The sequence below is a fragment of the Sapajus apella genome, unplaced genomic scaffold, assembly GCF_009761245.1.
Source record: "Sapajus apella isolate SASKATOON/1434 unplaced genomic scaffold, GSC_monkey_1.0 scaffold2, whole genome shotgun sequence".
NCBI lineage: Eukaryota > Metazoa > Chordata > Mammalia > Primates > Cebidae > Sapajus > Sapajus apella.
Window position 1 is genome coordinate 57,404,328 of NW_022436942.1, and position 23,851 is coordinate 57,428,178.

The 23,851-nt window shown below is 37.1% G+C and overlaps 1 protein-coding gene and 1 long non-coding RNA gene across 30 annotated transcripts in view; one reads left to right on the forward strand and one right to left on the reverse strand.

Annotated features, from left to right (window-relative positions):
* LOC116556339 lies at nucleotides 1–23,694 on the forward strand. Its single transcript, XR_004270949.1, has 3 exons — nucleotides 1–14; nucleotides 16,839–16,849; nucleotides 23,557–23,694. It is a non-coding gene; the product is annotated as an uncharacterized LOC116556339 (long non-coding RNA).
* ANKS1B (ankyrin repeat and sterile alpha motif domain containing 1B) overlaps nucleotides 1–23,851 on the reverse strand; it is a 1,261,971-nt gene that overhangs the window by 193,492 nt on the left and 1,044,628 nt on the right. The window lies entirely within an intron of this gene.

The window sequence follows — 23,851 nt, forward strand, 5'->3', positions numbered from 1 at the left end:
TCTTAGCCTCCCAAGTAGCTGGTACTACAGATGTACACCACCATGCCCAGCTAATTTTTAAATTTTTTATAGAGACAGGGTCTCACTATGTCACCCAGCTGGTCAAGAACTCCTAGGCTCAAACAATTATTATTACCATTTTACAGTTAGAGACATTGAGGGGCTAAGCAACTTTCTCAATGTCACACTGCTAGTGAATGGCAAGACACGGTCTTAGGACTCGGGTAGTCTGAATCCCAGGGGCTCATTCCCCACCCTATGCTATCCTCAGGAAATGTCAGGGCCCACCCCTCCCACGGTATGCTCCAGAGGGCTAGTGTCCCTGCAAGCTCAACATCTCATTGCATCCAAGTCCCAGTTAAAGCCCAGTGGAGAGGACATCACTCTCTGGTCCTTCAGTGCCTCGGCCCTTCTTTCTAGGTTTGCTCAATTTCCATTTGCATGAAGACAGAAAACAAAAACAGTCCAATTAATACAAAAGGTAAAACCACAAGTTGAGAAGGCTTTTGCTTTGCTTTTTATTTTTTATCGGATGAACTACTCTGAGTATTTGGGATGAAAAATTATTTACCCTAGTTAATGAATCTCATGATAATAAAAACGCCTGAAGGCTCTGAGATTAGTGAGTAGCCCTTATCTGGGTACCACTTAGTGAGGCAAATCCTGCATGAACAAAGGATGAATGCGATTTGGGAGAATGAGGAGGAAGGGAGGCTAAGAATGAACATGTGTTTTGCAGACATCTCATGCCAGGCATCACACAGGGTACTCAACCCTCATTCTTTCTTTTAATTCTTATGAGAACTCAATCTTTCTACAAACACTTATAGGTGTTGGGGTTACAAAATTAAACAAATCATGGTCCCTGCCCTTTTAAGCAGAATGGATACAGAAAATAAGCAGAGGGGCCATTTATGTTCATTGCAATATTATTTTGATATGAATATATACAGGCAGTGAAACTATGCTATACAGGCCAAGACGATACCTACCATGTCAATAGTTCCTGCATAAGAACTATTTCCTATGTAGGCAGCTGTGTTCTGGGCTGGGTGATACCACCCCTGCACCTCCCCAGGGTCCCTCAGGCCCTTCACGGAGGTAAGTAGACTAGAGGAGTGAGATTTTCCCTCTCTTAGGAGTTTACAGTTGGAAGCAGGGAGAGAATCAGGCAATTGGTTGTGGGAACAGAAACTGAGAAGATTATCTAAAAGAAGAGGTGAAGTACAGTAGAGTGGGGCTAGGTAGGACCATGTGTAAGTAGCAGCTATGTATATGCAGAAGATATGAGGCACAAAAACACTGAGCAGAATGTGAGGAGACTACGTCGTAGCAGGAAGAGAAATGCATAGAAGCAGAGGATACTCTAACCAATGTATGCCCCACAATTTATTTAATCCTTTCCTCAATGTTAGATCATTCTCATTTTTTCCTGTATTACAAGGAATCGTATGATGAATATCCTTGCACATCAGTATTTGTAGCGTTTCTGATGAGTTTCTTTAATATATTCTTGGATTAAATGGTACGCACATTTTTTTCCCATTTATTTATTTTATTGCATTTTAGGTTTTGGGGTACATGTGAAGAACATGCAAAATTGTTGCATAGGAACACATGTGGCAGTGTGATTTGCTGCCTTCCTCCCCATCACCTACATCTGGCATTTCTCCCATTGCTATCTCTCCCCAGCTTCCCACCCCCCACCGTCTCTCCCCTATTTCCCCCCAACTGACCCCAGTGTGTAGTGCTCCCCTCCCTGTGTCCATGTGTTCTCATTGTTCAACACCCGCCTATGAGTGAGAACATGCGGTGTTTGATCTTCTGCTCTTCTGTCAGTTTGCTGAGAATGATGGTTTCCAGGTTCATCCATGTCCCTACAAAGGACCCAAACTCATCGTTTTTGATGGCTGCATAATATTCCATGGTGTATATGTGTCACATTTTCCCTATCCAGTCTGTCGTCGATGGGCATTTGGGTTGGTTCCAGGTCTTTGCTATTGTAAACAGTGCTGCGATGAACATTCGTGTGCACGTGTCCTTATAGTAGAACGATTTGTAATCCTTTGGATATATACCCAGTAATGGGATTGCTGGGACAAATGGAATTTCTATTTCTATGTCCTTGAGGAATCGCCACACTGTCTTCCACAATGGTTGAACTAATTTACACTCCCACCAACAGTGTAAAAGTGTTCCTATTTCTCCACATCCTCTCCAGCATGTGTTGTCTCCAGATTTTTTAATGATCGCCATTCTAACTGGCATGAGATGGTATCTCAATGTAGTTTTGATTTGCATTTCTCTGATGACCAGTGATGATGAGCATTTTTTCATATGTTTGTTGGCCTCACGTATGTCTTCTTTTGTAAAGTATCTGTTCATATCCTTTGCCCACTTTTGAATGGGCTTGTTAGTTTTTTTCTTGTAAATCTGTTTTAGTTCTTTGTAAATTTTGGATATCAGCCCTTTGTCAGATGGGTAAACTGCAAAAATTTTTTCCCAATCTGTTGGTTGCCGATTCACTCTAATGATTGTTTCTTTTGCTGTGCAGAAGCTGTGGAGTTTGATTAGGTCCCATTTGTCTATTTTGGCTTTTGTTGTCAATGCTTTTGGTGTTTTGGTCATGAAGTCCTTGCCTACACCTATGTCCTGAATGGTTTTGCCTAGATTTTCTTGTAGGGTTTTTATGGTGTTAGGTCTTATGTTTAAGTCTTTAATCCATCTGGAGTTAATTTTAGTGTAAGGTGTCAGGACATTTTAACGCTCTTGAGACAAGTATGCATCGTTATTTCCAGGAAGATAGTACTAATTTCCCACACCCTTCAGTGTTATGTGAGCGAGTCTACTGTAACACATTGACTCACACTGAGTCTTGGTCAGTTAAACAGGGAAAGGTAGTAACTACCTTTTTAATTGTTTAATTATTAATTGCATGTTTTTCATATGTTATGGGACATTTATATTTCCTCTTTTGTGACTCCAGCTTGTTTACGTCTTTGTGCATTTGCCTACTGGGCCATTTATAATGTTCTTATTGATGTATAAGAAATCAATAAAATTTATATAACAAGACCAATACTCACTGATGTATTTTGCAAACATTTCCCCATAATTTGTTGTTTGCCTTTTCATTTTTATTGGAGGCACAAAAATTTTATATTTTTCAATATATTGATATTTTCCTTTGCAATTTGTTTCAAAGGGTGTCTTTGGCTGAAAAAATATTTTTCTGCTTTCCAGATCAAGAAAATATGTGGCTCTGTTTCTTTTCCTGCTTTTGGAAAATGTTTTTGTTTTCATATTTAACTCTTCTATTCATTTACAATTTATTTTGATGTATTTGAAGCTTTATGAAAGAAGATTTTGTACAAAATTAAAAAAGAGGATGGTGTGATCCTGTTCCAGAAAAATCTAATCTGTGTTAATGCTGTGTTAATGCCCCAGTAGAATCAACCATCGATAACTTCCAATCACCAATGCAATGAATTGAGCACACAAAGACTCATTTAGGTACATAATGAGGGAGAACATATGACCAAGGGTGGAGATGCCTTCATTTGCGCTCTGTACACAACCTACTCTTACTAAATGGAAATTACGGTCACTGAATAACTAAGTAACTCAATCTACCTAAACTCTTACAAGGAATCAGAAGCCCTCAATTCTTAAGCTGGGTCTGTTCTGACACTTAAATACACCGTACCTCCTTGACCCTAACAGCCACTTTCCAATTGCCTGTCTTTCAAAACTATCTAATTAAATTTCTTTAAAAAGAGAACATTTTGTCATTTGTGAGGAATTCTTCTTTTCTTTTTAAGTTTGCTCTTAACTGAAAAACCAAGGCAACTTCAACTTTATTTTTCCTAGGGTCCCTTTCCAAGCCGTTATGATTGAATGGAAGCTGTGTGGTTGGTGAAAGCCTTTGGCTATATTTCCAAAAATACACAATTGTTAGTGGCTACAATGCAACAGCCAGTTTCAGAGGCTAGCAAAAGGCAGGGGGATACTCTCAAGAGTGGCTACTCTCTAGACTTGCCATTTTAACAACTTCAGGAATTGCGGAAAGTTCACTAACTCAACACTGAGTTCTCTGAAAGTGACAGTGTATTAGTTTGCTAGGTCTGCCATAACAAAGTACGGGGAATTGGGTGGCTTACACAACAGACATTTATTTTCTCAGAGCTCGGGGGACCAGATATTCAAGACAGCAGCACTGGGGAGAAAGTCTGTTCCGTGCCTCTTTCCCAGCTTCTGGTGGTGTGCAGGCAATCTTTGACATTTCTTTGCTTGCAGAAACATGACCACAATATTTGTCTTACTCTTCACATGGAATTCTCTGTAAAGCCACACTATTTGCTTAGATTGTTTGAAGAAGGCACTTTCAGATGTGTTCCAGAGGCTGGGCACCTTGATCTAGATCAAACGCTGCCAATTGTTGGTTGAAGGTAAGTGTAGACATGCATCTATTCCAAAAGCCAAAATATTACTGCATTAGTCTGTTTTCATGCTGCTGATATAGACACACCTGAAACAGGGTAATTTGTACCAGAAAAACGGTTTAATGGACTTACAGTTCCAAGTGGCTGGGGAGGCCTCACAATCATGGTGAAAGGAAAGGAGGAGCAAGTCACATCTTATGTGGATGGCAACAGGCAAAGAGAGAGCTTGGGCAAGGAAACTCCACCTTACAAAGCCATCAGATTTTGTGACACTTACTCACTATCACAAGAACAGCATGGACCTGCCTCCATGATTCAGTTACCTCCCACCAGGTCCCTCCCACAACACGTGGGAATTCAAGATGAAATTTGGGTGGGGACACAGCCAAACCATATAAATTACTAAGCACACAGAACAATTTATAAGTCTTGGTTCATGTACCTTAACAACTTTTTCTAGCCAGAAGTAGCTCGCTGACTTGCAATCAAATCTCCCTAAAGTCTTATCTTTAAATTATCAATCTCAATGCATATATTACAGCTGAAAATTTGCTATTTTCCTAAGAGTGGAGTAAATTAAATTCCACAAGAGTTAGAAAGCAATTTCATCATCTGGTAAAAGCTAAGGATGAAAGCAAGTTAATATAAATTTCAATTTTCAAACAAGATTCATACGTATATATAATTTACTTGGCTATTACAGGGAGAGAAAACATAATTACTAGGTCTTATTAAAAGTGTGTCTTTCTTTTCCCTGTCATCCTTTCTTCTCTTTCTTCTTTCATTTTTAAATTCCCTTTCTTTCTCTCTTTCTCTTTTCTTTCTTCTTTCTTTTCTTCTTCTCTCCCTTCATGTTTCCCATTTACTCAGAAAACATATAGGGAGCACTTACTACAAGTCAGAGTATATACCATATGCCAAGGATGCACCCAAAATGCAGAGGTGATGAAGCAGCCGTTCCTGCCCTCAACAAGCTCATACTCTAATAGAATTCCAGTTATTTAAGGGAGAAGTTCCTACAGTATATATTCTATCATATTGTGTGAGACGAATCATCTCATATATCTTGCATGCATTCCATGATTTTCCCCTTTACTTTTGCCACTGTGTTTCTACATGGGATTAATCTTAATAATCATATTACAATCTTATATTATTCCTTCAGTGTGTTTTCTGTAGGCCAACCAATTATTGCCATGTTCCAATAAGATTTTAAAGAAAATATGTGACCCTTTAGGGGCAATTTCACTATACAAGGAACATCACCCCACTTCCATGTCTGTCTTCCATCCTCTGCATAAAGAGCAGAGGGTGTGAAGAATGGATGAGAAAGGTTCCTGGGTGGCCTGTTGCTGTGATCTGTTTCCCTGCTTTGGTGTGCTTTGATTATAACAAATATGTTCTCTGAGGAAAGCATTTTGAGGAAAGTGATTGTAAATGAAGACGTAAATCCATCTATAAAGATGGTAACCACATGAGCTAATTTGAAGAGGTTTTCCATATTTATTAATAGCATAGAATTGTCCTTCCAGAAAGCATAAAGTCCTAAATTTTAATGAAGTCCACAGTCTGAGCCAAAATTCTATATCTTTCAGAATGGATCATAAAAAAAAAATCTACAGCACAAAAATAGTTTCCTCCTATAACCTCAAGCAAGTGTAAGGGCAATCCGCTCTTGCCATTTTCATTACTTCAAGATAACAACAAGGAAACTATGATTCAGTTAGTTCTTTCCTTTCACACAATCAGTTACTCTGCAATTGCTGAGTGCAAGCGTATCTATCCTCAAGTGGCATTTCTGTTTGAGAACCATATTTTTCATTAGAGTTTTCTGTAATCTTTGCTGGTGATATTAACATTTAACAATATCATACCCCCAGAGGTATCTTTATGCAACTTTAGAATATACATACTTTGTTTCTTTTTATGACTCTAACCTTTTATTCTTTCATTCCTCTACTACTGTGAATATAAGTGAGGCTATATGCTTTTTAGTGAGAGTTTTTTGAACCCTGCTTCATAAGTGACACTCATTGTAGGCTTTCCTTTGACCACATTAATTCCTGCTCTCTTTATGTTGATTTTAATTACTTCACCAGAAAAGGTAAACCTAACTGTCATTGTGTAAGAAAAGAAATTAAGTTAATGTAATTGTTTCTTAAGGTCTTATTTATTTTTTGTATTTTTATTTTTTTTCAGACAGGTCTTGTTCTGTTGCCCAGGCTGGAGTGCAGTGGCATGATCTCGGCTCACTACAACCTCTTCCTCCTGGGTTCAAGGGATTCTCCTGCTTCAGCTTCCCAAGTAGCTGGAATTACAGGTATGCACCACCATGCCTGGCTAATTTTTATATTTTTATCAGAGATGGGGTTTCATCATGTTGGCCAGGCTGGTCTTGAACTCCTGACCTCAGGTGATCTGCCCATCTCAGTCTCCCAAAGTGCTGGGATTACAGGTGACGGCCACTGCGCCTGGCTCTTAAGGTCTTAATGTGAATATTGCATACATATATAAGTTCTTATTTATTTGTGGAACTTTGTGTAAAAATGAAATTTTCTTAAAAATTCATAGAAAAACATGGCAGTTCTTATTATGCATCACAGTCAATTGCCTGAGGGTTCTGTTCTTTGGAGTCTGGGGAGGGGAGGTGCTGTGATTTGGATGTTGTTTTTCGACCAAAGCCCATGGTGAAATTTAATTCCCAGTGTGGCAATGTTAGGAGACGGTGCCTAGTGAGAGGTGTCTGGGTCACAGAGGTGCATCCCTCATGAACAGATTAATGCCTTCCTGCTAGGGTGAGTGAGTTCTAGCTCTCACAGGAATGGGTTAGTGCCCTTGAGAGCGAGAGCGGGTTGTAAAAAGGAGTCTGGCTTCCTGGCTTTGCTCTCTTGCTTCCTCTCTCACCCTGTGATCTCTGCACACATTGGCTCTCCAGCACTTCCTACCATCAGTAGAAGCAGCATGAGGCCCTCGCCAGACACAGCTGCCCACACTTGGGCTTTCTAGGATCAAGAGCTAAATAAACCTCCTTTCTTTATAAACTTCCCAGCCTCAGGTATTCTGTGACAGCAACACAAAACAGACTAAGACAGGGGTCTTCAATACCAAAAGATAGCATACTTGATGTGTGAAGGGAGGCTTTGGTTTGCCTGCTATAAAATAATTTTTAGTTGATGAACCCAAAGTTTCCTGAAGTTTTAGTTTCTGGTGACTTTCATTCTGCAATTCTTGCACAAATGGAAAAAAAAAATCCATCCTAGTTGAATGAAGTAGCTACACTACAAATGTGGAGTGAATCTGTAGAAACCACTTTTTAGATAACTGATAAACCAGCTGGTTGCTAATCACTTCATTGCTGTTTCCTACCACCAGTCAGCATTAAAAAAAAGAAAAAAAGAACTCCCCACATAACTTTGACAACTGGGGAAAGGCAGGACTTTGCTTCAGCATCAAATGGAAGTAGAACCAGATAGAATTATCATTTGGTTCCCTAAGTCATAGCCATTTCTCATTTTTCCTCTTTCCTACTTTTCTCAGGGCCATTTATTGTCCTCTAATACCTCCCTTCTCCTCATCCTTTTTTGATCTCAGTAGCTCTGGGGGACACCAAAGAAATACTTTCTTTCTGCATTCATTAAAAATAGGTTTATGTTTTGCCGTCTTGTTCAATTCCCACTTGGGCAGTAAACAAGTAACAAATACTAAAGCAAAGGGAGGGTTGGGCATGTGAGTCCCAGACTTAGATGCCTCTTTTTATGCCTAGACTCTTCCTATTTCTCCTAGTTTTCCTTCAAGACAGGAGGAAAAGGAGGTGGCAGGGGTCTGATTAAAGCAGAGATGAGCAACCACTGCAGTGCCCTGTGCCACCACTGCAGTGGTGAGATGGGGCGAAGTGCCCAGCTTGACAGAAAGTCCTGCAACATCATTGCAAGATTAAATGCACCAATATTCCTCCCAAGTCACTACTTTTTGCACATTGCCAGAGAGTAGCCTTCCAGGCTCTAAAAGAACAGCAACTTTTTTTCATTGTCATTTATTTCTCTGTTTAATAAGGTAGTTAGTACAGGCTTTAAGAGTTTATTTTTCCTCATGAGACTGTATTTCTTTTCCCCTCTATTTTCTTCTGTGCTAAACGGCTGTATTTACTCTTGAAAATACATTCTAACTCTAAGCATCCTTTGTGGATTTGACTTTAGGAAACCTAAACAGCTTCCCCCAAGCCACCCTCTGTCTCTCTTTTTTGTTTTCTTGCCCATTGGTCAATTTTACCTTCTTTTTGTATGCCACCAACCCAAAGGCACAGCATATTAGGGCCATAAATGTGGAACTGATACAGTTAGTTTTATTTTGAGGTCAGGCAATCCCTCTGCCAATTCTTAGATGGTTTTATGGTGTCAGAAGAAAATTTTCTTCTGTCAGAAAGCGTTAAGTACGTTTGGAAGACAATTTAGAATCAAGGTTGACTTCTTTTTTTTTTTTTTTAATCAATTCACTAAATAGTCTTCATCATAGAGAGAAATTATTCCTTCCACTCCACTCCAAACTAAGACATTATTTTGAAACAGATTATCAAATAATGGTGCAGACTAATTTCCATAGCTCAATGAGTAGAAGGCAAAGTACATTATTTGCTAATGCAAATGCTGAGCCTTCTCCAAAAAATTTAATATTCAAAGTCCAGACGGGATAAGGAGACAAAAAAAAAGATTGCTTAACAATTTTCCAAACCAAAGTGACCTATAACACACAAAATATGGTTCTATTAGGTGCAACTGACACTTTCTTTGTTAAGAATAATGAATTACAGCAGAATGGCATAATGTAGAACTCAATAGCTGATAAGCTTTCTGCATAAGAACAGGAAGGGGACATTTCTTAAAGAGTTCTGTGTTCATTGCTTACCTTGAGGAGGCAGTGAATGGCTATTATTGTTAATAGTAACAATATGAAGCAAATTGGTCTAAAATGAAGCAGCAGGAAATGCTGATTATGAGACTGGCATATATGAAGGGAGAATTAAAAATCTATACTCTGGCTACACAAAAATGATGCTTAAAAATGTAACAATCTTGATATTTTATTCATAAATGATAAATCTGCTCACTACACTGATTCCCTAGGTGACTCATCAAATCCCATCTCTAGATTTATGAATCTCAAATTTTTGTAGCCAGTTCTGACTTCTCCCACTGGCAAAATTTATCAAAATCAGCTTTTTCAGAACTTTGGAAATTAACCCAAAGTTTGCAATAATACAAAAATAATTTATTTTTATTTTTTTAAATGCCTGAATCTCAGTAAAAACAGTGAGCTTTGTGGCATTTTAACTTGCCTTATTACCATCTGCTTCTCCACAGCTTCACAGTATCCTTGAAAATCAACAGCCTTACAGCCATGATAGCTGTGAAAACTAGCAGCCTAGCAGCCACTGGAGGGGACAGGCCAGGTTTAAAGCTCCCCCAAAAGTCCCATTCCCAGAGAGTGGTCACTATTTAACCTGTCTGGAAGTTCCTTAAGAAAGCTCCATTCTTAGAGTTTATATTTATTTGCCTTGACTTAAAGCTCATTTGGTGGGAATAGCCCTGTCCCCAGCTAATTTTTTGAAATAGCAAAAAAGCTTTCAGAAATAGTGACACTAATTGAAGCTAGAAAGAGAATGACCAAATCTTCATAGGAAAGATTGGATAATGAGATGTCTTTAGGGGTTTTGAAAAGATCTGCTATATTTCTAGTAATCTAGAAGCCCATGCACATGTGCAGGGCTGTGCACAGTCCCAGAAAAGACCTGACAAGGCCCTCTCACCTATAGTTGACTTTGAGGTTCTGTGCAAGCTGGATGTGAAGGCTAAGGAAGAGTTATAAACTGCCTGCTAGAGCATTGAAGATGCACTTCGATAGACACGCATGGTCCCTTGGCATGGCTGGGAGACTTATTGGCTCAAGGCATTTAAGGAATTCTGTTCAATCGTTAGGTAGTTGGTAAGCTAACTGAGCACAGGCTTCTGTGGTTGCAGTGAGAGATGACACAGGCTTTACAGAATTAGTCCAGGGAAGCCATTAAACAAATAAACAGCAGTTGCAATAGTAAAGGGCACCAACAGCAAACCCTAGAGAGGAGGAAGTAATGTGAGTTCCAGAATTTCTACATTGTATTATTTAAAATATGTAGCAATCAGTAAGAATTTAGGAGACATGCAAATAAAAAGCAAAGTATGGCCCATACACAGGAAAAAAGGAAGTCAATAGAAACGGTCTTTGGATGTTGGACTTCCTAGACAAAGACTTTAAACCATGTATCATAAATATGTTCAAGTTCAATAGCAGACATGTCTAAAGAATTAAGGGAAAGTATGAAAATAATGTTTGAGCAAATAGAGAATGTTAACAAAGAGACATAAATAATTTTAAAAGTACAAAATAGGAATTATGGAGTTAAGCAGTGCAATAGTTGTTATAAAATAAAGTGGGGCTCAACAGAAGAAAGAATAAACAAACTTGAATATTGGCCTTTATTCATTTATTGAGATGAATGAATAGAAGAATAGAGGAAAAAAGAATAAAGAAAAACAGTATCAAAGACCTGTGGAATGCCATCAAATGTAACAATACATGCATAGTGAGAGTCCCAGAAGGAGAAGAGAAAAGAAGGGGATGAAGAATATTTGAATAACAGCTGGAGAATTCTCCAAACTTAATGAAAACTATTAATCCAGACATGTAAGAAGCCCAATGAACTCCAAGTAGGGCAAACTCGACAAGATCCACACTTTACCACATTATAGCCAAACTTTCTATAGCTAAAGACAAAAAGAAAATCTTGAGAACACGAAGAGAAAAGTGACTCATTGACTTCAAGGGATCCCAAATAACATTAACGGCCAAATTCTCCACAAAAACTATGATGTCCATAAGAAAAAGAAATGACCTATTCAAAGTGCTAAGAATAAAAGATTGCCAACCAAGAATTTTACATCCAGCAAAGCTACCAGTTAAAAACAAAGGATAAATTAAGACATTCTCAGGTAAACTGAGGAAATTTTATCACTAGCAGATCTTGCTCCATAGCAGATAGTGAGGGGAAGCCTTCACGGGGAAATGGAAGGATGCTAGACAGTAACTCAAATCCACATGTAAAAATAAAGAGTACCAGTAAAAGTAACTATTTGTAAATATAAAAGATAATATAAACAACTTATTGCTTGTAACTCTTTTTTCTAATTTAAAAGACACATGCAAAGCAATAATGACAAACTGTGTTGATGGGCTTATAATTTTAAAGATTTTTTAAATTAAAATTATTTTCTTTTATCATCCAGCCCAAAATGTCATAAAGATATAATTTCTATGACAATAAGAACACAAAAGAGGAGAAAGGGAATGAAGCTACATTGAAGCAGTTTTATATATAATTGAAAGTAAGTTGGTATTAATCCAAATTCGATTATTTTAAGTTAAGATGTTAATTGTAATCCCTAAGGCAACCACTAAGAAAATAACTCAAATATAGAGTAAGAGAAACAAGAAAATTAAAATAGCATATGAGAAAATATCTATGTTAAAAAGAAGAAAACCTCAAATCAATAACTAAAACACACCTCAACGCAATGGAAAAAAAAAGAGCAAATTAAACCTAAAGCAAGGAGAAGAAAGGAAATAATAAAAACAAGAGTAGAAATAAAAATTTAGAGAATAGTAAAACAATAGAGGAAATCAATAAAACCAAAAGTATATTCTTTGGTATTCTTTGAAAAGATCAAGAAAGTTAAATTAACAAATCTTAACCTAGGATGACCAAGAAAAAAAGACTCAAATTTCAAATTATTAAAATTAGGACTATAAGAGGGGATATTGGCTGTGCAGAAATGAAACAAAAGATTATAAGGAAATACATGAACGATTGTATGGCAACAAATTAGATAATCTTGATGAACTGAACAAACACCTAAAAAACCACAAACTATTAAAGCCAATTCAAGAAAAAATAAAAAATCTTAATATAACAAGTGTAGAGATTAGGTCTGTAATTTAAAAAATGAAACTTCCCACAAAGAAAAGTCCAGGCCAAATGGCCCTATTAATGAATTTTACCAAATACTTAAAGAATTAACACCAATCCTCCTAAGTTCTACCAAAAAATAGAAAGGGAAGGAATACTTTTGAACTGCTTCTATGAGGCCAGTATAAATGGATACCAAAATAAGACAATGACATCACAGGAAAAGAAAATTAAAGATCAATATATCTTATGAATATAGATGCAAAAATTCTCTAGAAAATACCAGCAGTCTGAATCCGCAAACATGTTAAAAGAATTACAACCATGATCAAGTGGGATGCATCCCGGGAATGCAAGATGTATTTAACATACATACATAAATCATAAATCAAGGCAATACATTAAATTAATATATAAAATGACAAAAATTATGTTATGAGCACAATAGATGCAGGAATATCATTTTTAACAGAGCCCAACACTCTTTTAAGATAAAAATCATTCAAAAAACCAGGGAAAAAGCAGAGAGCTTCCTCAATCTGATAAAGCCCAGCCCATATGGCTAAAAAAATACTTAATGGTGAAAGACCAGATGTTTTTCCCTCTCCCAAGGCAAAGATATCTACTCTGGCCACTTCTATTTAATATAGTATTGGGGGTGCTAACCAGGCTAATTAGTCAAGAAAAAGAAATCAATGCATCCAGCTTGAAAAGGAAAAAGTGAAACTATCTCTCTTTGCAGATTAAGTGATCATTATATAGAAAACCCTAAGACACACACACACACACACACACACACGCACACACACACACACTCACACACAAAGTTCAGCAAGGTTTCCTGATACAAGATCAATATACAAACATTAGTTGTATTTTTATGTATTGACAATGAACAATTTGGAAGTGAAATTAAGAAAAAAATTCCTTATAAATTAGTATCAAAAAGAAAATACCTAGTAATAGATTTAAAAAGAAATGCAATACTTTCACGCTAAAAACCAAAATATCCAAGTTAAAGAAAGCCTAAATAAATGGAAACACAAGTCATGTTCATGTATCAGTAGACTGAATACATTAAGATGCAATACTCCCCTAAATTGATCTACAGATTCAGTGCAATACCTATCAGTATCTCAGCTGCTTTATTTGTAGAAATTAATGAGTTGATCCAAAATTCACCTGGAAATGCAAAGGACCCACGACAGTCACAAAAGTCTTGAATAAGAAGAACAAAGATGAAGAACTCATCCTTCCTGATTTCAAAACCTGATACAAAGCTACAGTTATGAAGACAGTATAAAGTATAAGAACAGTATTGGTATAAGGAGAGACATATAAATCAATGAAAGTAATTGAAAATTCAGTAGTAGGCTTTTACAGGGTCAGCTGATTTTCAACAAGAGTGCCTAGGTAGGGCCAGGCGTGGTGGCTCTCACCTGTAATCCCAGTACTTTGGGAGGCCAAGGCTGGCAGATCATGAGGTCAAGAGATTGAGACAATTCTGGCCAACATGATGAAACCCCATCTCTACTAAAAATACAAAAAAATTAGCTAGGCATGGTGGCATGTGCCTGTAGTCCCAGCTACTCGGGAGGCTGAGGCAGGAGAATCACTTAAACTTGGGAGGCAGAGGTTGCAGTGAGCTGAGATCATGCCACTGCACTCCAGGCTGGACGACAGGGTGAGATTTTGTCTCAAAAAAAAAAAAAAAAAAAAAAAAAAAAAAAAAAGCCAGGGTAATCCAATGGAGGGGAAAGAGGCTCCTCAACAAAGACAAAGGTTTGGGATAACTGAATATCCACATTCAGAGGAATGAAGCTGGATCCTTAAAGCACATGAATCACAAAAATTAACTCAAAATGTATCATAGGCCTAAATGAAAGAGCTGACACTACAAAACTCAGAAGAAAACATAGAAGAAAATCTTCGGAATCTTGGATCAGGCATTACTTCTTAGAAATGACACTGAAAGCACAAGTGACAAAAGAAAAAAATATATAATGGACCTTACCAAAATCAAAACCTTTTTGTGATTCATATGATACTATGAAGACAGTAAAAACACAATCCACAAAAATGGAGAAAATATTTGTAAATCAAATATCTGATAAGAGTCTTCTATTCCTGGTATATAATTAATTGTTCTAGTTCAACAACAAAAGACAAGTAACCCAATTTTAAAATGTGCAAAGTATTTGAATAGACATTTCTCCAAAAATATATGCAAATGATCAATAAACACATGAAAAGTTGCAAAGCCTCACTAGTCATCCGGGAAATGCAAATAAAAACCACAATGAAATACTACTTTATTCCTACTAAGATGGCTAAAACAAAAAAGACAGACCATAACAAATGCTGGCAAAGATGTGGAGAGATTTTAACTGTCATACTTCACTGGTGGGATTGCAAAACAGTGCAGACGCTTTGGAAAACGGTTTAGCAGTTCCTCAAAAAGTTAAATTTAGAGTTACCATATGATCCAGCAGTTCCACTCCCAGGTGTACACCCAAGAGAATTGAAACCATATGTAGATACAAAATTTGTACATAAATGTTTCCAGCAGCATTATTAAAAATAGCCCCAAAGACTAAACAACCCAAATGTCCATTAAATGATGAATGGATACATAAGTGTGGTGTATCCATATAATGGAATAACAATTTGTTAATAAAATGAAGTACTTATACATACTGTAATCTGGATGAACCATGAAAACACTTTTATTGAAAAAAAACCTAATGAAAAAAAGATCACATATGATTCGATTTATATGAAATGTCCAGTGTAGGGGCTGGGGAAAGTGAGGGTGGGTAGTGACTCCTCATGGGTATGGGGTTTCTTTTGGGGGTGGTGAGAACGTTCTAAAGTTATATGGTTGTGATAGTCACACAGTTCTGTGAGTACACTAAAACTACTGAATTGTACACATTAAAGGAGCAAGTTTAATGGTGTGTAAATTATATCTCAATAAAAAATAATGTGGCGTAAATTTGGCCACTCATGGTTTTCACCTGTTTTTTTTTTTCTCCCCTATTGGGACAATTCATAAGTTACCATGCTGCTGGCAGCTCTGGCAGAAAATGATGGTGACAGAAAATGACATTTCCAAAATGTCTTTTAAGGCACCAGGAACCATAGCCTGAGGATATTCAGAGTTGTTAGGCTACTCTCCTACCCTGGAAAGTGAAATCAACCTGATTCTGTCCATCATGGACACTGGTGACTTGAGTTGTTGACGAATGCTCTGTAAAGTTTAATATGCTCTGCTATACTTTAAATATAGAGCCCAATCAACCATATCTTCCAAACTCAGGCTATTTCAAACATAACTGAAGTATAACTTCAAATTAGAGAAACTTGAGGACTTCTGGTCACTGGCCAGAGGGGGAAAACTGTTTTTTATGGCCTGAAAATTTATTTAGTATGAAAAGAAAAATGACTTCTTAAGATGAGAATAAGGAAGAGGCGAAATAACCAGATTTGAAGTTCTGGGTAAATACATTTAGGCAACTGAATAGACACTCCTTTCTCCTGTTTTCTATTAGGATTATAGTTGGGGATTCTATCTCCATCTAATAGTATTTCCGTACACTTCAAAGATAGGCTATTTAAACCAGAGACAGCACACTCTGTATTACTGTTTTTATATTGATGTCCTGTTACAAGCATGTTTTGTTTTGCACTAGAGAAAAAAAGAGAACTCAAAGTTATATTACCAAATATTTCCCAGATGCTTTTGTGTGTGATAGGAAGGAAACCCGTTAACACTGCTGCCTCAGATAATACTGCTTTTTTAGTTAATACTGCCCTTCATGCCTGTGTTTAGCCCCTCAAGCTTATCCTCCTTGTTTTCTGACTGGTCTGTCAACATTATGAACCAAAACTCTATTTTTTAATGGAAAGCCTAAGGAGTCACTTTTTCCCAAGAGAGATTGGTGCCCTTGATTATACTAACTCAAAGCCTTCTGTAGGTTCCTTGGAAGGAACACACCTGTGTATTTGATCTTAACAAGCTCTAAATCTACATTGTGTTGCTCAGGGGTTGCCTGACAGAGCTCAGTCCAATGGTGTAACTAATTTACCAACCTCTGTTTCCTCAGCTTTCAATGATGACACCCGCCTCTGGCCTCTCTCTGCAGTCTCCCCATTGTGATGTGGTTCTCCAGACCAGGCAGGAGACAAGGGGGGAATCACGGACCAACACAATGAGCTCCTTCTGGTTCTGTGTGTAGCTTTTTGCAATTTCCCTGCTCTGGTAGGCAGCGCTTTCCAAACAGCCCTGCAGCTCTACCTCTGAAAGTTCTTCATGAGGAACAAGCTTTCTTTAGTCATAGTCACTTGTACAAGAAGAGATGCTTTCCCTCATGAGTTGTTTGAAATGCATTGCAGTACAGTCATTCCTTGTGTTCTGAAAAGCTCCCACTAAATGGCGTCATTTAATTCCAGGATGCTCAGAACCACTTAATAATACCTTTGGTTTTGTCTTTCCAAAACAAGTTTTGTGTTTGTGGAAGGGAACAAGTCTGAGGAGTGGCAAGCGGCGGAGACCAAAAGCTTATCTATGTGGAATTGTTGCTGTAGACAAGAACCATATAATCCTCCCTGTTCTGTACCTACTAAATCTTACAAAGGGTTAGAAAAATAGTATTTCATCTGTCATTGGCTTTTTGATAATACCAAATAATATATCAAATGGAAGTAGTCTTATGGTTTCTTTAGATAAGCATTTGCCAAACTAATTTTTATTGCATACTCATCCCTGAGTGATGTTAATATGTATTCTTGGAAACCAGAAAGGTCTACATAGTTAAACAAATTTGAAAATTGGATTAAATAAGAATAAATTGATTTTTTTCTCCTTCAGGGTTTCACAGAATCTTTAATAATTCCAACGTACTCTTTTGAACCTCTTAATGCAGCTCTGGTAGGCTGAGTTTCTGTGTGTGTGTGATTATTTTATCTATTGCCAATCTCCTTAAAGTTAGTTTTTATTTTAAAATTATTTGTATAAATACCCAAACTATTTGATTTTTAAAAAATTTTATTGTTGTAATAGCACTTAACATGAGATCTACCTGTGTAAACCATTTTTAAGTGTACATTATTGTTGACTATAAGTGCAATGTTGAACAGTAGACCTCTAGAGCATATTCATCTTGTTTGACTGAAACTTTATTCCTGTTGATTAGTAATTCCCCATTTCTTCGCTCCCTAGCCCTAGAAACCTTAATTGCACTCTTTGATTCTATGAATTTGACAATTTTAAATGCCTTACGCAAGTAGAATCATATAGTATTTGGATTTCCGTGACTTATTTTACTTAGCATAATGTCCTCAAGGCTCATCCATGTTGTCACATACTGCAGAATTTCCTTTTTTTTTAAAGACTGAATAGTATTCCATTGTATGCAACTGTGTATGCATAGATGACATTTTCTTTATCCATTTGTTGATGGATATTTAGGTTGTTTATGTCTTGGCTACAGTGAATAGTGCTGCTGTGAATATGAGTGCTAATATCTCTTTAGATCCTGATTTCAATTTTGGTGGGGAAATACATACCCAGAAGTAAATTGCTGGATCATGTGGTAGTCATATTTATTTTATTTTTTTAAGGAACATCTATGCTGCTTTCTATAGCAGCTTCACCATTTTACATTCCCACCAACAGTGTGCAGGGGTTTCAATTTATCCACATTCTTGACATTTGGTGTCTTTAAAAAAAAAAATAATACTGATCCTGACCAAACACTGCATGTTCTCACTCATAAGTGGGTGTTGAACAATGAGAACACATGGACACAGGGAGTGGAACATCACACACCAGGGCCTGTTGGGGGATGAGGGGCGCAAGGGGAGGGATAGCAGAGAGTGGGGGGATTGGGGAGAGATAGCATTAGGAGAAATACGTAATGTAGATGACAGGAGATAGATGCAGCAAACCACCATGGCATGTGTATACCGATGTAACAATCCTGCATGATCTGCACATATACACCAGAACTTAAAGTATAATATAAAAATTAAAAATAAAATAACGCTCATCTCGACAGGTGTGAGGTGATCTATTCTTATAGTGCCTTTGATTTGCATTTCCCTGATGATTAGTGATATTAAGCATTTTCTCATATACATGTTGGTCATTTGCATGTCTTCTTTGGAGCAATGTCTATTCAAGTCCTTAGCCCATTTTAAAAATCAGGTTATTAGGTTTTTTTTTTTTTCTTATTGAGTAGTAGGAATTCCTTGTATAGCTTGGAGAATAACCTTGTATCTGATACATGGTTTGCAAATATTTTCTCCCATTGAGTAAGTTGCCTTTTCACTCAGTTGATTGTTTCCTTTGCTGTGCATGAACTTTTTCTTTTGATGTGGTCCTATTTATTTTTGTTTTTGTTCCCTGTGCCTTTTGTGTTGTATCCACAAAATCATGGCCAAGACCAGCGTCAAGTGGTTTTTATTCTATGTTTTCTTCTAGCAGGTTTATAGTTTCAGATCTTTAAATGTAAAATAACAATATTGAATTGATTTTTTGTGTATGGTGTAAGGTAAGGGTCCAGTTTTACTGTTTTGTATGTCACATCCAGTCTTCCCAATATCATTTGTTGAAAAGACTCTCTTTTCCCCATTGTGTATTCTCAGCACCTTTCACGATGATCAATTGAACATATATGCATGGATTTATTTCTGGGCTCTTTATTCTGTTCCATTGGCTTATATGTCTGTCTTTATGCCAGTATCATAACATTATGATTACTGTGGCTTTGTGCTATATATTGAAATAAGGATGTGTGAGTCCTCCAGCTTTTTTCTTCTTTCTCAAGATTTATATGGCTATGAATTTTAGCATTTTGTCTATTTACGAAAAAAATGCCATTGCAACTTTGACAGGAATTGCATTTAATCTGTAGATTGCTTTGAGAAGTATGAACATTTTAATAATATTAGGTCTTCTGATCCATGAACATTTGATATCATTTCATTTGCTTGTGTCTTGTTTTCTTTTTTTACTATATTTTGTAGTGTTCAGTCTGTTTTCAACTTCTTAGTTGAGTTTGTTCTTAGATATTTTATTTTTTTGGTGTTATTTTAAATAGAATTGTTTCCTAATTTCCTTTTCCAGATAGTTCATTGTTGGTGTATAGAAATCATTAGAGTGAATCGGCAACCAACAGAATGGGAAAAAATTTTTGCAGTTTACCCATTTGACAAAGGGCTGATATCCAGAATTTACAAAGAACTAAAACAGATTTACAAGAAAAAAACAAACAAGCCCATTCGAAAGTGGGCAAAGGATATGAACAGACACTTTACAAAAGAAGACATACATGAGGCCAACAAGCATATGAAAAAATGCTCATCATCACTGGTCATTAGAGAAATGCAAATCAAAACTACATTGATATACCATCTCATGCCAGTTAGAATGGCGATCATTAAAAAATCTGGAGACAACAGATGCTAGAGAGGATGTGGAGAAATAGGAACACTTTTACACTGTTGGTGGGAGTGTAAATTAGTTCAACCATTGTGGAAGACAGTGTGGCGATTCCTCAAGGACCTAGAAATAGAAATTCCATTTGACCCAGCAATCCCATTACTGGGTATATATCCAAAGGATTATATATCGTTCTACTATAAAGACACATGCACATGAATGTTCATTGCAGCACAGTTTACAATAGCAAAGACCTGGAACCAACCCAAATGCCCATCGATGATAGACTGGACAGGGAAACTGTGGCACATATACACCATGGAATATTACACAGCCATAAAAAATGATGAGTTCGTTTCCTTTGTAGGGACATAGATGAACCTGGAAACCATCATTCTCAGCAAACTGACAGAAGAACAGAAAATCAAACACCGCATGTTCTCACTCATAGGCGGGTGTTGAACAATGAGAACACATGGACACAGGGAGGGGAGACACTACACACTGGGGTCTGTTGGAGAGAAATAGGGGAGGGACAGCAGGGGGTGGGGAGTTGGGGGGGATGGCATGGGGAGAAATGCCAGATATAGGTGAGGGGCAGGAAGGCAGCAACTCACACTGCCACGTGTGTAACTATGCAACAATCTTGCATGTTCTTCACATGTAACCCAAAACCTAAAATGCAATAAAAAAAATAAAATAAAAAAAGAAAAAAAAAAGAAATGCAAGTAATTTTTATATATTGATTTTGTATCCTCCAACTTTACTAATTCATTGTTTAGTTTGAACAGATATTTCTTTAAAATAGAGTTTTTAGAGTTTTCTAATTTATAAGATCATCTCATCTGCAAACAATGTGGACAAGTTCACTTCTTCTCTTTTAATTTGGGCACTATTTTTTTTTTTTTTTTTTTTTTTGCCTAACTGCTCTGGCTAGGATTCCCAGTGTTCTGTTGAATAGAAGTGGCAAGAGAAGGCATTCTTGCCTTGATTCTAATCTTTGAGAAAAAGCTTTCAGTTTTTCATCATTGAGTATGAGATTAGCTGTGGGTCATCTATATATCACCTTAATTATGATATGTTGAGGTAATTTTTATCTATTTCTAGTTTGTTGAGAGTATATATCATGAAAGGATGTTGAATTTTGTCAAATGATTATTATGCATCTATTGAGATGATCATATAATTTTTATCTTTTATTCTGTTAATGTGGTGCTAATTGGTTTTCATATGTTGAGCCATCCTTGAATTCTACAGATAACTCCCACTTGGTTACTGTGTATGATCCTTTTAATGTGCTTTTAGATTCAGCTTGCTAGTAGTTTGTTGAAGATTTCTGCATCTTTGCTTATCAGGGATATTGTCTGCAGTTTTCTCTTCTTTTGTAGTGTCTTTATCTGGCTTTGGTATTGGCATAATGCTGGCCTCATAAAATAAATTTGGAAGTATTCTTCCCTCTTCAAGTTTTTGGAAGAGTTTGAGAAAGATCGACATTAATTCTTCTTTAAATGTTTGGTAGAATTCACTAGTGAAGTAATTTGGTCCTGGGATTTTTCTTTGTTGGTAGGTTTTTATGATAGTCTTGACTCTTGAATGAATATTTATGTCTCAAGAAGCTAGTGTTCTGTGAAAGTTTGTGAATGAAGTTTTAGATTCATACGCTTTAACCTAATGTAATAGAAAAGACTTTTGACAAAAAGTACTGGATTCTATTTGTGGGTCCTCTACCAATTAACTTCATTTATAGAATTAGCATAATGACACTTGCTGCAAATAGAGTTGTGAAAATTTAATAAAATATATGTATACTAACTAACAAAACCCTAGGCACTTAGGTGGCCTTAAATAAATGGTAGCTATTATTGTGTATAAAAAAGCTAGTTTAGTCAACACTTTTTCCAACAAGAAGCATTTCTTTCATTTACAATAATAATTTAACGAAATTTCCTAAAATGCCTTCTGTGTGATGCAAAAACAATGAAATTACATGCAATGTTCAGCTCAATTTTAGTGATTAGCACAATTTATGGTATTTTGTTTAGAAAAGGGAAAGTAAAGAACAGCTATTCTATTGAGAGGAGTTTGTTTAGTACTCATAACAGTCTTATGGAGTAAAAATTATCTAACCCCACTTCACTAATGGGTATGCTTAAGTAAATTGCTAAAGTTCATGCAAAGCATATTCAGTGGTGATATTAAAATTGAAACCTAGGTCCCCTGACTCCAAAGCCAGTGCTATCTCCATACTGCCATACCACCGTCTTTAAAAATGAAAAATTCATTCTTGTGTGTACATAATAGCTCTCTGCTAACTAAGGTCATTCTATTCTTCACTTGTTTCAAATAAATATCTCCCCTACTAGATCTCAATACAGTGGTCTTAAGTCAATTTAATCCCAATAATTTGTTGTTGTTGTTGTTGTTTTGAGACAGAGTCTCATTCTGTCTCTAGGCACAAGGCTGGAGTGCAGTGGTGGGATCTTGGCTCACTGCAACCTCCACTCCCAGGTTCAAGCAATTCTCCTGCTTCAGCCTACCAAGTAGCTGTGACTACAGGTGTGCACCACCACGCCCAGCTAATTTTTGTATTTTTTAGTAGAGACGGGGTTTCACCATGTTGGCCAAGATGGTCTTGATCTCTTGACCTCGTGATCCGCCCGCCTCAGCCTCCCAAAGTGCTGGGATTACAGGTGTGAGCCACCGCACCCAACCCCAATAATGTTGTATAGTCATCTTCTCAGAATTTTTCTCATGTTCAAGTGAGGATTTCATAATTAAACACAAAATCATTTCTTGTTCAAGTCCTTCTGACTTCAAAGGAAATTGTGGTAAGGAGCATAACTCAGTGGAGATGATGTGGGATGGTAGGTGAAATGCTGGCCGGGGCCTTAGTTGTGATTTTGGTCCTTCCCCTGCTTTAACTAGCGGTGTGACCCAGTGAGTCACTCCAAATCTTTAGGTCTTAGTTTTCTTACTATTTGCCCTATATACCTCATGAGAGTTCTGTGAAGAGTAGATTAACTCACTTTTCCAACTCTCCCTATCTGTAGTTGTCTCAAAGTGGAGGATGCATAGTCTAAGGATGAGCAGGATGGTTCACTGTGATAGAGGAGGGTGACATCAAGGAGCACTTATAGGTGCTTTAAATTTTGCTCTTTTAAAATTCCTGTTTTTAGCACATGTTTTATAATGTATGAACATAGCATTATATTTATGTAGACCATAAACAAACATATATTGGAGATATGTGCTATTTAAAAAAATTAATAGGAGTATGTGATAAAAATGTTGAGGGCCTGGTGGTCCAGGATAAAGTCCAAATTCGTTAGTATGGCATTTATGTCCCCTGAGGACCCTCTAGCTTCATTTCCTCCCCCACTGCTTCTCCTTTTACTTAATTAACTGAACATACTAGTATTTTTCATAGCTTCACTGTCTTTGCTTATACTACCCTTTCTGCCTGAGACTCCTGAAACCTCTCTCAGTCCCCCATCTTTCACTTGAAAGACTAATCTTTCAAGACTCAGCAGAGGAGTTATCTCCTGAATAAGTCCTTTGCTGAACTTCTCAGGTATGCCAGATCGCTCCTTCCTTGGACTTCCATTGTACTGTACACATACCACCTGTAAGCTGTGTGGAAGTGTTCTTGTTTGATTTCATTGACTAGTTTGTAGATATCTGTATATACACTGCTCTAAAGATACTACTTGAAGCTGGGTAATTTATGAAGAAAAGAGGTTTAATTGACTCAAAGTTCCACATGGCTGGGGAGGCCTCAGGAAATGTACAATCATGGTGGAAGGTGAAGGGGAAGCAAGGCACATCTTACATGGCAGCAGGAGAGAGAGAGAGAGAGAGAGAGAGAGAGAGAGAGCGAGCGAGCAGGGGAAACTGGCAATTTTAAGCCATCAGATCTTGTGAGAACTCCCTCACTATCCCTAGAGCAGCATGGGGAAACTGTCCCCATTA